The 12,947-nt window shown below is 48.9% G+C and overlaps 1 long non-coding RNA gene across 1 annotated transcript in view; it reads left to right on the forward strand.

The window, feature by feature from the left end:
• The first annotated feature begins 725 nt into the window (after nt 1-725).
• Nucleotides 726-12,947, forward strand: part of LOC141133059 (uncharacterized) — a 31,221-nt gene continuing 18,999 nt past the window's right edge. Inside the window, exon 1 of the long non-coding RNA XR_012243005.1 lies at nt 726-1,092. This is a non-coding gene — a long non-coding RNA (uncharacterized lncRNA). The remainder of the gene's footprint in view (nt 1,093-12,947) is intronic.

Here is a 12,947-nt window from a genome sequence, read left to right on the forward strand (position 1 = left end):
GCAGTAAAAGAGGAATGGGCGTGGCATAGAAAGGCGCGGTGGAGGGTGACGTATGTGATGGAGAGGTGATGCTCGGTCTCCATATTGGGCTCTATTCTTTATGTATTACTGATGAGAAGAGAAGTCGGGAAATGGCGGGGAGCGGCTTGTGTTCTTATAAATAGAGCGCCGGGCTCTGACCTGTACGTGAAATAACGGGCCTTATCAGTCACACAGAGAGGAGAGGCTTACATTTTTAGGCGGGTCCCCAGAACGGCAGTCCGGGTTGAACGCCATGTGGGTTGGGGGTCACCCGGAGACTAGTGACGTCTGACTGATAGGATGAGACCTCCCCCATCCCCGCCACATTCCTCATTATTCAGGGGGTGTGAGGAAAGTCTATACACAGGGGGCGCCATTACAGGCTGCTCTATACACAGTGACCACAGGGGGCGCCATTACTGGCTGCTCTACACAGTGACCACAGGGGGCGCCATTACAGGCTGCTCTATACACAGTGACCACAGGGGGCGCCATTACTGGCTGCTCTACACAGTGACCACAGGGGGCGCCATTACAGGCTGCTCTATACACAGTGACCACAGGGGGCGCCATTACAGGCTGCTCTATACACAGGGGGCGCCATTACAGGCTGCTCTATACACAGTGACCACAGAGGGCGCCCTTACAAGCTGCTCTACACAGTGACCACAGGGGGCGCCATTACAGGCTGCTCTACACAGGGCCGGATTAACATAGGGGCTGATGGAGCTGCAGCTCCAGGCCCCTGCCTTAAAATCGGCCCTCCCAGTCAGCAGTAAAAGGCCGATTTTCTCCTGTCCATAAACTTCTATGGGACAGGAGAAGCTGTGTGTAAATGTAGGGGTGTCTGGCTGCATCTGTGTTTGCTCACTGTGTTTATTACATTGTCACAGTGCACAGTTCCCCCCTACACAAATGGGAGAGGCTGAGTCGGCTCTGCCTTTCCCCTCCCCTCTCTCACTCTGTGAAGTCTGTGGCTGTGTAGTGAAGAAGGAGCCGAGTGGGTGGGAAATTATGAACAGAACAGCGGCAGATATCTCTGAGTGATGAGCCTCCAGGGACCATCCAAATGTGAGCAAAGTGACTCTTATCTCCCTTCCCCTCCTTTTTAACTTATTCCTCCAGCAGTAGCTCTTATAACTGCAGCCAAAGTGTTAAGAATTGTGTCCTCAGCTTGTGGTAGTACTCGGTCCCTTGTGCTTTTAGGAAGGGTTCACACTGGTTTGCTATGTTTTGGCCCATTGCTGGTGTATCCACAGTTTTCCTGCGTTTTACTCACAGTCCTATTGATTTCTATTAGGTTGTGTGTTTTTTTCTGAAAGCGCACCAAAATTCCTGCATGCTGCATCTTATCTTTGGCGCACTGTCAGAAAATGCAGCAAAACCTGCAACCTGATATATATCAATAGGACTGCAGCTAAAACTGCAGATACACAAGCAGTGCGGCCGACTGCAGCACACCAGTGTGAGCCCAAAGGCTTGTACACACAACCCCCTGTAGAACTTGGTCTAATCAATACTCCTGGCATACACACACGGCCATACCATCCCAGCTCAGGAGGGGTAGGGGCTCCAGGGATTTGATTGACTATACAGGCCTTGTCCCTCCTATCTGTCTGGGCAGAGTTCTGGAGGCAGTGGCAGGCTGCTGGTGGCAAGTGGCACACTCTATCTGGTTGCATGCTGCTGGAGGCAAGTGGCACACTGTGTCTGGTGGCAGGCTGCTGACTGTATCTGGTGGCAGGTGGCACACTGTATCTGGTGGCAGGCTTCTGTTTGCAAGTGGCACACCATATCTGATGGCAGGCTGCTGGTGGCAAGTGGCACACTGTATCTGGTGGCAAGTGGCACACTGTATCTGGTGGCATGCTGCTGGTGGCAAGTGGCACACTGTATCTGGTGGCAGGCTGCTGGTGGCAAGTGGCACACTATCTGGTGGCAAGTGGCACACCATATCTGGTGGAATGCTGCTGGTGGCAAGTGGCACACTGTATCTGGTGGCATGCTGCTGGTGGCAAGTGGCACACTGTATCTGGTGGCAGGCTGCTGGTGGCAAGTGGCACACTGTGTCTGGTGGCAGGCTGCTGGTGGCAAGTGGCACACTGTGTCTGGTGGCAGGCTGCTGGTGGCAAGTGGCACACTGTGTCTGGTAGCAGGCTGTGGGTGGCAAGTAGCACACCATATCTGGGGCAGGCTGCTGGTGGCAAGTGGCACACTGTATCCGGTGGCATGCTGCTTGTGGCAAGTGGCACACTGTATCTGGTCGCAGGCTGCTGTTGGGCAAGTGGAACACCATATCTGGTGGCAGATTGCTGGTGGCAAGTGGCACAGTGTATCTGGTGACAGACTGTTGGTGGCAAGTGGCACACTGTATCTGGTGACAGGCTGCTTGTGGCAAGTGGCACACTGTATCTGGTGGCAAGTGGCACACTGTATCTGGTGGCAGGCTGCTGTTGGCAAGTGGCACACTATCTGGTGGCAAGTGGCACACCATATCTGGTGGCATGCTGCTGGTGGCAAGTGGCACACCATATCTGGTGGCATGCTGCTGGTGGCAAGTGGCACACTGTATCTGGTGGCAGGCTGCTGGTGGCAAGTGGCACACTGTGTCTGGTAGCAGGCTGTGGGTGGCAAGTAGCACACCATATCTGGTGGCAGACTGCTTGTGGCAAGTGGCACACTGTATCTGGTCGCAGGCTGCTGTTGGCAAGTGGAACACCATATCTGGTGGCAGATTGCTGGTGGCAAGTGGCACAGTGTATCTGGTGACAGACTGTTGGTGGCAAGTGGCACACTGTATCTGGTGACAGGCTGCTTGTGGCAAGTGGCACACTGTATCTGGTGGCAAGTGGCACACTGTATCTGGTGGCAGACTGCTGGTGGCAAGTGGCACACTATCTGGTGGCAAGTGGCACACCATATCTGGTGGCATGCTGCTGGTGGCAAGTGGCACACCATATCTGGTGGCATGCTGCTGGTGGCAAGTGGCACACTGTATCTGGTGGCAGGCTGCTGGTGGCAAGTGGCACACTGTATCTGGTGGCAGGCTGCTGGTGGCAAGTGGCACACTGTGTCTGGTAGCAGGCTGTGGGTGGCAAGTAGCACACCATATCTGGTGGCAGACTGCTTGTGGCAAGTGGCACACTGTATCTGGTCGCAGGCTGCTGTTGGCAAGTGGAACACCATATCTGGTGGCAGGCTGCTGGTGGCAAGTGGCACAGTGTATCTGGTGGCAAGTGGCACACCGTATCTGGTGGCATGCTGCTGGTGGAAAGTGACACACTGTATCTGGTGGCAGGCTGCTGGTGGCAAGTGGCACACTGTATCTGGTGGTAAGTGGCACACTGTATCTGGTGGCATGCTGCTTGTGGCAAGTGGCACACTGTATCTGGTGGCAGGCTGCTGTTGGCAAGTGGCACACCATATCTGGTGGCAGGCTGCTGGTGGCAAGTGGCACACCGTATCTGGTGGCATGCTGCTGGTGGAAAGTGACACACTGTATCTGGTGGCAGGCTGCTGGTGGCAAGTGGCACACTGTATCTGGTGGTAAGTGGCACACTGTATCTGGTGGCAGGCTGCTGGTGGCAAGTGGCACACCGTCATTGGTGGCAGGCTGCTGGTGGCAAGTGGCACACCGTCATTGGTGGCAGGCTGCTGGTGGCAAGTGGCACACTGTATCTGGTGGCAGGTTGCCGGTGGCAAGTGGCACACTGTATCTGGTGGCAGGTTGCAGGTGTTAAGTGGCACACTGTATCTGATAGCAGGCTATGGGTGGCATCTGGCGGCAGGCGATGGTGGCAAGTGACAAGCTCAGGTTCCCACTGATTCTGCATCATGATGAGTTGAACTATTTCACTATATATTACAATGTAGTAATAGAAATAATGGAATTTGATCATCCTGACGCCATATCAAGCATAGTGTCAGGATGATTTTAGTGCTAACACCAGCCATTTGCCCGAAAAATCACCCCCGCCACCTATTTCCCCATCAAACCCAAGACTACATCCCCCCTCATCTTTTTTTTGGGAAGGGGGGTGTCCCTGAATGGCAGTTTGGAAATGTGGTCGCCCTATGTTGCTGTTAGTGAGAGATTGCATAGCAGGTGGTATTGGTGGTGTTGCTGCTGCTCAGAGGCTGCACGGCTGATATTACTGGTGAGAGTAGATTTAATTTGTTTTAGCAAAAAATGTTTGCACTTTCATATTGTTTCCATAAAAAGGCCCACCAAAATCCTCAGCACCAGGCCCATGATGATCTTAATCTGGCCCTGGCTCTACACAGTGACCACAGGGGGCGCCATTACAGGCTGCTCTATACACAGTGACCACAGAGGGCGCCCTTACAAGCTGCTCTTCACAGTGACCACAGAGGGCGCCCTTACAAGCTGCTCTTCACAGTGACCACAGAGGGCGCCCTTACAAGCTGCTCTACACAGTGACCACAGGGGGCGCCATTACAGGCTGCTCTATACACAGTGACCACAGGGGGCGCCATTACAGGCTGCTCTATAGACAGGGGGCGCCATTACATTCTGCTCCATACACAGTGACCATAGGGGGCGCCATTACAGGCTGCTCTATACACAGTGACCACAGGGGGCGCCATTACAGGCTGCTCTATACACAGTGACCACAGAGGGCGCCCTTACAAGCTGCTCTACACAGTGACCACAGGGGGCGCCATTACAGGCTGCTCTATACACAGTGACCACAGGGGGCGCCATTACAGGCTGCTCTATACACAGTGACCACAGGGGGCGCCATTACAGGCTGCTCTATACACAGTGACCACAGGGGGCGCCATTACAGGCTGCTCTATACACAGTGACCACAGGGGGCGCCATTACAGGCTGCTCTATACACAGTGACCACAGAGGGCACCATTACAGGCTGCTCTATACACAGTGACCACAGAGGGCGCCCTTACAAGCTGCTCTTCACAGTGACCACAGAGGGTGCCCTTACAAGCTGCTCTTCACAGTGACCACAGGGGGCGCCATTACAGGCTGCTCTATACACAGTGACCACAGAGGGCGCCATTACAGGCTGCTCTATACACAGTGACCACAGAGGGCGCCATTACAGGCTGCTCTATACACAGTGACCACAGAGGGAGCCATTACAGGCTGCTCTATAGACAGGGGGCGCCATTACATTCTGCTCCATACACAGTGACCACAGGGGGCGCCATTACAGGCTGCTCTATACACTGTGACCACAGAGGGAGCCATTACAGGCTGCTCTATAGACAGGGGGCGCCATTACATTCTGCTCCATACACAGTGACCACAGGGGGCGCCATTACAGGCTGCTCTATACACAGTGACCACAGAGGGAGCCATTACAGGCTGCTCTATAGACAGGGGGCGCCATTACATTCTGCTCCATACACAGTGACCACAGGGGGCGCCATTACAGGCTGCTCTATACACTGTGACCACAGAGGGCGCCCTTACAAGCTGCTCTTCACAGTGACCACAGAGGGTGCCCTTACAAGCTGCTCTTCACAGTGACCACAGGGGGCGCCATTACAGGCTGCTCTATACACAGTGACCACAGAGGGCGCCATTACAGGCTGCTCTATACACAGTGACCACAGAGGGCGCCATTACAGGCTGCTCTATACACAGTGACCACAGAGGGAGCCATTACAGGCTGCTCTATAGACAGGGGGCGCCATTACATTCTGCTCCATACACAGTGACCACAGGGGGCGCCATTACAGGCTGCTCTATACACTGTGACCACAGAGGGAGCCATTACAGGCTGCTCTATAGACAGGGGGCGCCATTACATTCTGCTCCATACACAGTGACCACAGGGGGCGCCATTACAGGCTGCTCTATACACAGTGACCACAGAGGGAGCCATTACAGGCTGCTCTATAGACAGGGGGCGCCATTACATTCTGCTCCATACACAGTGACCACAGGGGGCGCCATTACAGGCTGCTCTATACACTGTGACCACAGGGGGCGCCCCTACAAGCTGCTCTACACAGTGACCACAGGGGGTGCCATTACAGGCTGCTCTATACACAGTGACCACAGGGGCCGCCATTACTGGCTGCTTCGCCCTGACAGGGACATCCACCCCCCATATACTGTATGTACAGAATTACTATTATATGTATGTATATAGCACCTACAGTTTATACCACACCTTACCTATATCCAACATTCACATCTGTCCTTAGGGAGTTTACAATCTGACATCGCTACCGTACACCCGTCCGCCATAACGGTATGACCGCCCACCGAGCCATGGACTCCGCTAGGCCTCTAACGGTATGCTCTGGTATCCGGGACCAAGCTGCCATCAGCAGATCCTTTGGGCCCTTTCACACTGGAGGGGTTTGCAGGCGCTATTGCGCTTATAATAGCGCCTGCAAACCGACCCGAAAGTGCCGCTGCTGTCTCTCCAGTGTGAAAGCCCTCGGGGGCTTTCACGCTGGAGCGGTGCGCTAGCAGGACGGGAAAAAAAGTCCTGCTAGCAGCATCTTCGGAGCGGTGAAGGAGCGGAGTGTATACCGCTCCTGCCCATTGAAATCAATGGGACAGGGCAGCTATACCGTCGGCAAAGCGCCTCTGCAGAGGCGCTTTGCGGTGGTTATTAACCCTTTCTCGGCCGCTAGCGGGGGTTAAAACTGCCCCGCTAGTGGCCAAATACCGATGATAAAGCGCTGCTTTACCGCCGACGCCGCCCCCGCCCCAGTGTGAAAGGGCCCTTTGACCTCTTGCTAACCGCCCCACATACATGTACTGCAGGGCGGTGGCTCCTGTGTGCAGAATCACATACAGGTACATGATGCTGCACTTCCGGGTCTGGGGCGTGCCACTGGCGACCAGCTCCCGCTGTGAATGGCTCCTACTGTGTCCAATCAGCAGGTCTGGTGGACGTGATGTTCGTTACACAGGCAGAACAGAGATCTGCCTATGTAAACAAGGCAGATTGCCATTCTGTGAAAAGGGAAGGCAGTGATCTTATGTTTCTGCTAAGCAGGAACACGGATCTCTGTCTTCCCACAGTTTAAGCCCCCCCCTAAGCACTCCCTAGAGACACATTTAACCCTTTGATGGCCCCTGATGTTAACCCCTTCCCAGCCAGTGTCATTAGTACAATGACAGTGCATATTTTTTAGCACTGATCACTGTATTAGTGTCAACTGGTCCCCAAAAAGTGTTAGGTGACCAATTTGTCCGCTGCCCCCCCCTCACGATCTTAAAGCGGAGTTACACCCACATTTTTCACTCCTCACCCTGCAGCACTAATGTGCATCTTAAAATGACTTGGCAATTTATTTTTTCTGTTCACTTACCTGATTTATGCTTATATCTAATTTCACTTCCTCCTTTAGGGGCCACGGCGCCATACGTCATTTCTGGTTTTGCATTGTCTACTGGGAGATATTGGTCAGCTTGGCATGGCACTGCTCCTGTAACATTTAACATTGGCGTCTACGGAAATTCTTGGTCAGCTTGGCATGGCACGGCTCCACTAACATTAAGGCTTTGTTCACACCTAGGCGTTTTTCTGCTGTAAGCCTTAACTCTAAAAACGTCCAACAAGACAAATCCCATTTATTTCAATGGCCCCTGTTCATATATGAGCGTTTTGTCATCTGAAGCAAAATGCCTGAAGCTCAAAAAAGTACAGGAGTCTTTCTTTGGCAGATTACAGGAGTTTTCTGCTTTTTACATTGGCGACCTTTTGACCTGTACAAAATCGCAGCAAAAATCACGCAACTTTTTGCCTAAAAACAAAACGCCTAGGTGTGAACAGAGCCTTAACATTGGCATCTATGGAAAATCTTGGTCAGCTTGACATGGCTGTGACATGTCAAGTTGACCAAGATTGCACTGCACATGCGCGAGATCGGCAGGTGTATGCTGGGTAGCCAGCATGCACGTAATCCAGGAAGAAGGACATTGTTGCTTCAGATGCCCACTCTGGAGATAAAAACATCTTTGCCAGTCTGAAGCTTCCCTCTGACCATTTTGCATATTATTTTATATATACTGTGATTCTGTACTTGCCAAATATGCTGCAGAAATCTCCCTCCACTGAGTCTGGCTGCAACCATTTTAACTGTGGGCAGCTGAAGTTGCTGCCTGTTTACTTCCTGGATTTACACAGACAGACAGAGGCACACCTCCAGCTCTGCAGCTCTCATTGACTCATCCCCCCTCCCTTCCTGGTAAACTCTCACTAGAGTGAGAGAGGGAGAGCTGTGCATGATGTCATAAGCCTAGACTTTTTACCAGACAAGAAACAGGAAGTGGGCTGTATAAGGTATTTACTGGCAGAAAAAAAATGTTTTACTATCCAAAGTTAAAACAACAAGGAAAGAATATTTAATAGATGGAAAGTTGAAAAAATGACTGAAGGTCCACTTTAATACAGCATTTCTGCGATTCAGTGCAGAGCCGTTCTCTCCTCACTGCTGACAGCTGTAAAAAAAAAAAGGCAGCCTGCAGAGTTTATCACAAAATCGCTTAGGCAGAGATAAGGAGAAACATTGTAACATTTAGTTCTTAGACCTCTTTCACACTGAGGCGGTTTTCAGGCGTCTTAGTGCTAGAAATAGCGCCTGAAAACCGCCTCCCATTCATTTCAGTGTGACTTTTCACACTGGGGCGCTTGCGGAACGTTAGGAACAGTTCTGCAAGCAGCATCTTTGGGGCAGTTTGGGATCGCTGCATTTAGCTCTCCCAAAACGCCCTGCCCATTGAAATGAATGGGCAGCGCCTAAAAAGTGATTCGGAAGCACTGCGACACGGTTGCTGTTAACCCCTAGCGGCCGAAAAGCGCCGCTTAAACAGCGCTAAAGCGCCGCTAAAATGAGCGCCGCAGACGTGGCCCCAGTGTGAAAGGGATGAAAGGAATGAACTTCAGTCTGTAAATGAGGGCAGTTTAACCAAAAACTGCCTATAAAACGTCGGACGTTTTTGTGGTGCTCTTGCGGCACTTTAGCGCCACGCTTTTTTTAAGGTCACGTGACCTTAAGAAAAAAGAGCCATTTTGAGGTGCTTTGGAAGCGCTTCTCATTCATTTCAATGGACGGGCGTTTTTAAAGTGCTCCAAAGATGCTGCTTGCAGGACTTTTTGCACCGCCCCAGTGTGAAAGCATCCATTGAAGTGAATAGGAAGCAGTTTTCAGGCGCTATTTTTAGCGCAAAAGCACTTCAGTGTGAAAGGGGTCTTAGGCCTCATTCTCACGAGGCAGATCCACTTCCACGGAGTCCGCCTCAGCGGGAGATCTCTCCGTTGATCTCCGCTGAGCCGGAAGATGACAGGTTCCTCTCTGCTCACTGAGTGGGGAGGGGCTTGTCTAGCGCCGCTGCTGTCTATGGAGAGATCGGACGAAAACGGACAGCATGTCAAGTTTCATCTGCCAGCGACGGATCTGAACGTAGAGGCATCTGTCTGATTTTAGCGGATTGGACGGGGTCAGATGTCAGCGGACATGTCACCGCTGACATCCGTCACTCCATAGACTAGCATGGAGCTCCCGTTCATGGCCGCCGTCAAAACTGACAGGCGGACCTGAACGGTCCGACCGTGTGAAAGGGGCCCAAAAGACTATGGATTCACACCTATGCATTTTTAGTGCTTTTTGCATTTTGCAGATTTTGCACTACAGAACGTGTTCCATAGGAAACCATGTTAAATGGACTGTAGTGCAAATCTGCAAAATGCAAAAAGCACTAAAACTGCATAGGTGTGAATCCAGCCTAAGCCTTTTTCTGACATCTGTTGCTTACAAGTTAAAATCAGTATTTTTTGCTAGAAAATTACTTAGAACCCCCCAAACATTATATAGAGAATAAAATGGCAGTTGTTGCAATATTTTATGTCACACTGTATTTGTGCAGCGGTCTTTCAAACGCAATTTTTTGGGAGAAAATATACTTTAATGAATTTAACCACTTGAGCCCCGGACCATTATGCTGCCTAAGGACCAGAGGTCTTTTTCCAATTTGGCACTGCGTCGCTTTAACTGCTAATTGCGCGGTCATGCAATGCTGTACCCAAACGAAATTTGTGTCCTTTTCTTCCCACAAAATAGAGCTTTCTTTTGATGGTATTTGATCACCTCTGCGATTTTTATTTTTTGCGTTATAAACGGAAAAAGACCGAAAATTTTGAAAAAAAATGATATTTTCTACTTTTTGTTATAAAAAAAATCCAATAAACTCAATTTTAGTCATACATTTAGGCCAAAATGTATTCGGCCACATGTCTTTGGTAAAAAAAATGTCAATAAGCATATATTTATTGGTTTACGCAAAAGTTATAGCGTCTACAAACTAGGGTACATTTTCTGGAATTTACACAGCTTTTAGTTTATGACTGCCTATGTCATTTCTTGAGGTGCTAAAATGGCAGGGCAGTACAAAACCCCCACAAATGACCCCATTTTGGAAAGTAGACACCCCAAGGAAATTGCTGAGAGGCATGTTGAACCCATTGAATATTTATTTTTTTTGTCCCAAGTGATTGAATAATGACAAAAAAAAAAAAAATTTACAAAAAGTTGTCACTAAATGATATATTGCTCACACAGGCCATGGGCATATGTGGAATTGCACCCCAAAATACATTTAGCTGCTTCTCCTGAGTACGGGGATACAACATGTGTGAGACTTTTTGGGAGCCTAGCCGCGTACGGGACCCCGAAAACCAATCACCGCCTTCAGGATTTCTAAGGGTGTAAATTTTTTATTTCACTCTTCACTGCCTATCACAGTTTCGGAGGCCATGGAATGCCCAGGTGGCACAAAACCCCCCCAAATGACCCCATTTTGGAAAGTAGACACCCCAAGCTATTTGCAGAGAGGCATGGTGAGTATTTTGCAGCTCTCATTTGTTTTTGAAAATGAAGAAAGACAAGAAAAAACATTTTTTTTTTTCTTTTTTCAATTTCCAAAACTTTGTGACAAAAAGTGAGGTCTGCAAAATACTCACTATACCTCTCAGCAAATAGCTTGGGGTGTCTACTTTCCAAAATGGGGTCATTTGGGGGGGGTTTGTGCCACCTGGGCATTCCATGGCCTCTGAAACTGTGATAGGCAGTGAAGAGTGAAATCAAAAATTCACGCCCTTAGAAAGCCTGAAGGCGGTGCTTGGTTTTCGGGGCCCCGTACGCGGCTAGGCTCCCAAAAAGTCTCACACATGTGGTATCCCCGTACTCAGGAGAAGCAACAGAATGTATTTGGGGGTGTAATTTCACATATTCCCATGGCATGTTTGAGCAATATATCATTTAGTGACAACTTTGTGCAAAAAAAAAAAAATGTGTCTCTTTCCCGCAACTTGTGTCGCAATATAAAATATTCCATGGACTCGACATGCCTCTCAGCAAATAGCTTGGGGTGTCTACTTTCCAAAATGGGGTCATTTGGGGGGGTTTTGAACTGTCCTGGCATTTTATGCACAACATTTAGAAGCTTATGTCACACATCACCCACTCTTCTAACCACTTGAAGACAAAGCCCTTTCTGACACTTTTTGTTTACATGAAAAAGTTTTTTTTTTTTTGCAAGAAAATTACTTTGAACCCCCAAACATTATATATTTTTTTAAAGCAAATGCCCTACAGAATAAAATGGTGGGTGTTTCATTTTTTTTTTTCACACAGTATTTGCGCAGCGATTTTTCAAACGCATTTTTTGGGGAAAAAACACACTTTTTAAAATTTTAATGCACTAAAACACACTATATTGCCCAAATGTTTGATGAAATAAAAAAGATGATCTTAGGCCGAGTACATGGATACCAAACATGACATGCTTTACAATTGCGCACAAACGTGCAGTGGCAACAAAATAAATACATTTTTAAAAGCCTTTAAAAGCCTTTACAGGTTACCACTTTAGATTTACAGAGGAGGTCTACTGCTAAAATTACTGCCCTCGATCTGACCTTTGCGGTGATACCTCACATGCATGGTGCAATTGCTGTTTACGTTTGACGACAGACCACCGCTTGCGTTCGCCTTAGCGCGAGAGCAGGGGGCGACAGGGGTGCTTTTTTTTTTTTTTTTCTTTATTATTTTTTTGCTTTTTTATCTTATTTTTAAACTGTTCCTTTCATTTTTTTTTTTTTAAATCATTTTTATTGTTATCTCGGGGAATGTAAATATCCCCTATGATAGCAATAGGTAGTGACAGGTACTCTTTTTTGAAAAAATTGGGGTCTATTAGACCCTAGATCTCTCCTCTGCCCTCAAAGCATCTGACCACACCAAGATCGGTGTGATAAAATGCTTCCCCAATTTCCCAATGGCGCTATTTACATCCGGCGAAATCTAAGTCATAAAATGCTCGTAGCTTCCGGTTTCTTAGGCCATAGAGATGTTTGGAGCCACTCTGGTCTCTGATCAGCTCTATGGTCAGCTGGCTGAATCACCGGCTGCATTCTCAGGTTCCCTGTTGAGACAGGAGAGCCAGAGAAAAACACGGAAGACGGTGGGGGGGGGGGCATTCCCTCCCACGGCTTGTAAAAGCAGTCTAGAGGCTAATTAGCCGCTAGGATTGCTTTTACATGAAAGCCGACCGCTGGCTGAAAAGAATGATACCAAGATGATACCTAAACCTGCAGGCATCATTCTGGTATAACCACTCAAAGTCATGAATGGCGTACCTGAAGACAAAAAAATGGTTAACAATAAAGCACAGGAAACGGTAAAGTATAAAAAACATACCTGAAAAACAAACATGATAAAACATAATAACAATAAAACATTGCAGAATAGAATACAGTAAAAAAGAGCAGAACAATAGAGAGAGAACAATAAAACGACAACTATTTTTTTATATTTTATATATATATTTTTTTTTTTTACACTTTTTTTGTAACTAACTTTTATAACTGTAACCGGTTCCAGGTTCGGGTCTCTCAAAATGCGATGGCATCTTGGGA

This window comes from Aquarana catesbeiana, linkage group LG03 (assembly GCF_042186555.1).
Source record: "Aquarana catesbeiana isolate 2022-GZ linkage group LG03, ASM4218655v1, whole genome shotgun sequence".
Lineage (NCBI taxonomy): Eukaryota > Metazoa > Chordata > Amphibia > Anura > Ranidae > Aquarana > Aquarana catesbeiana.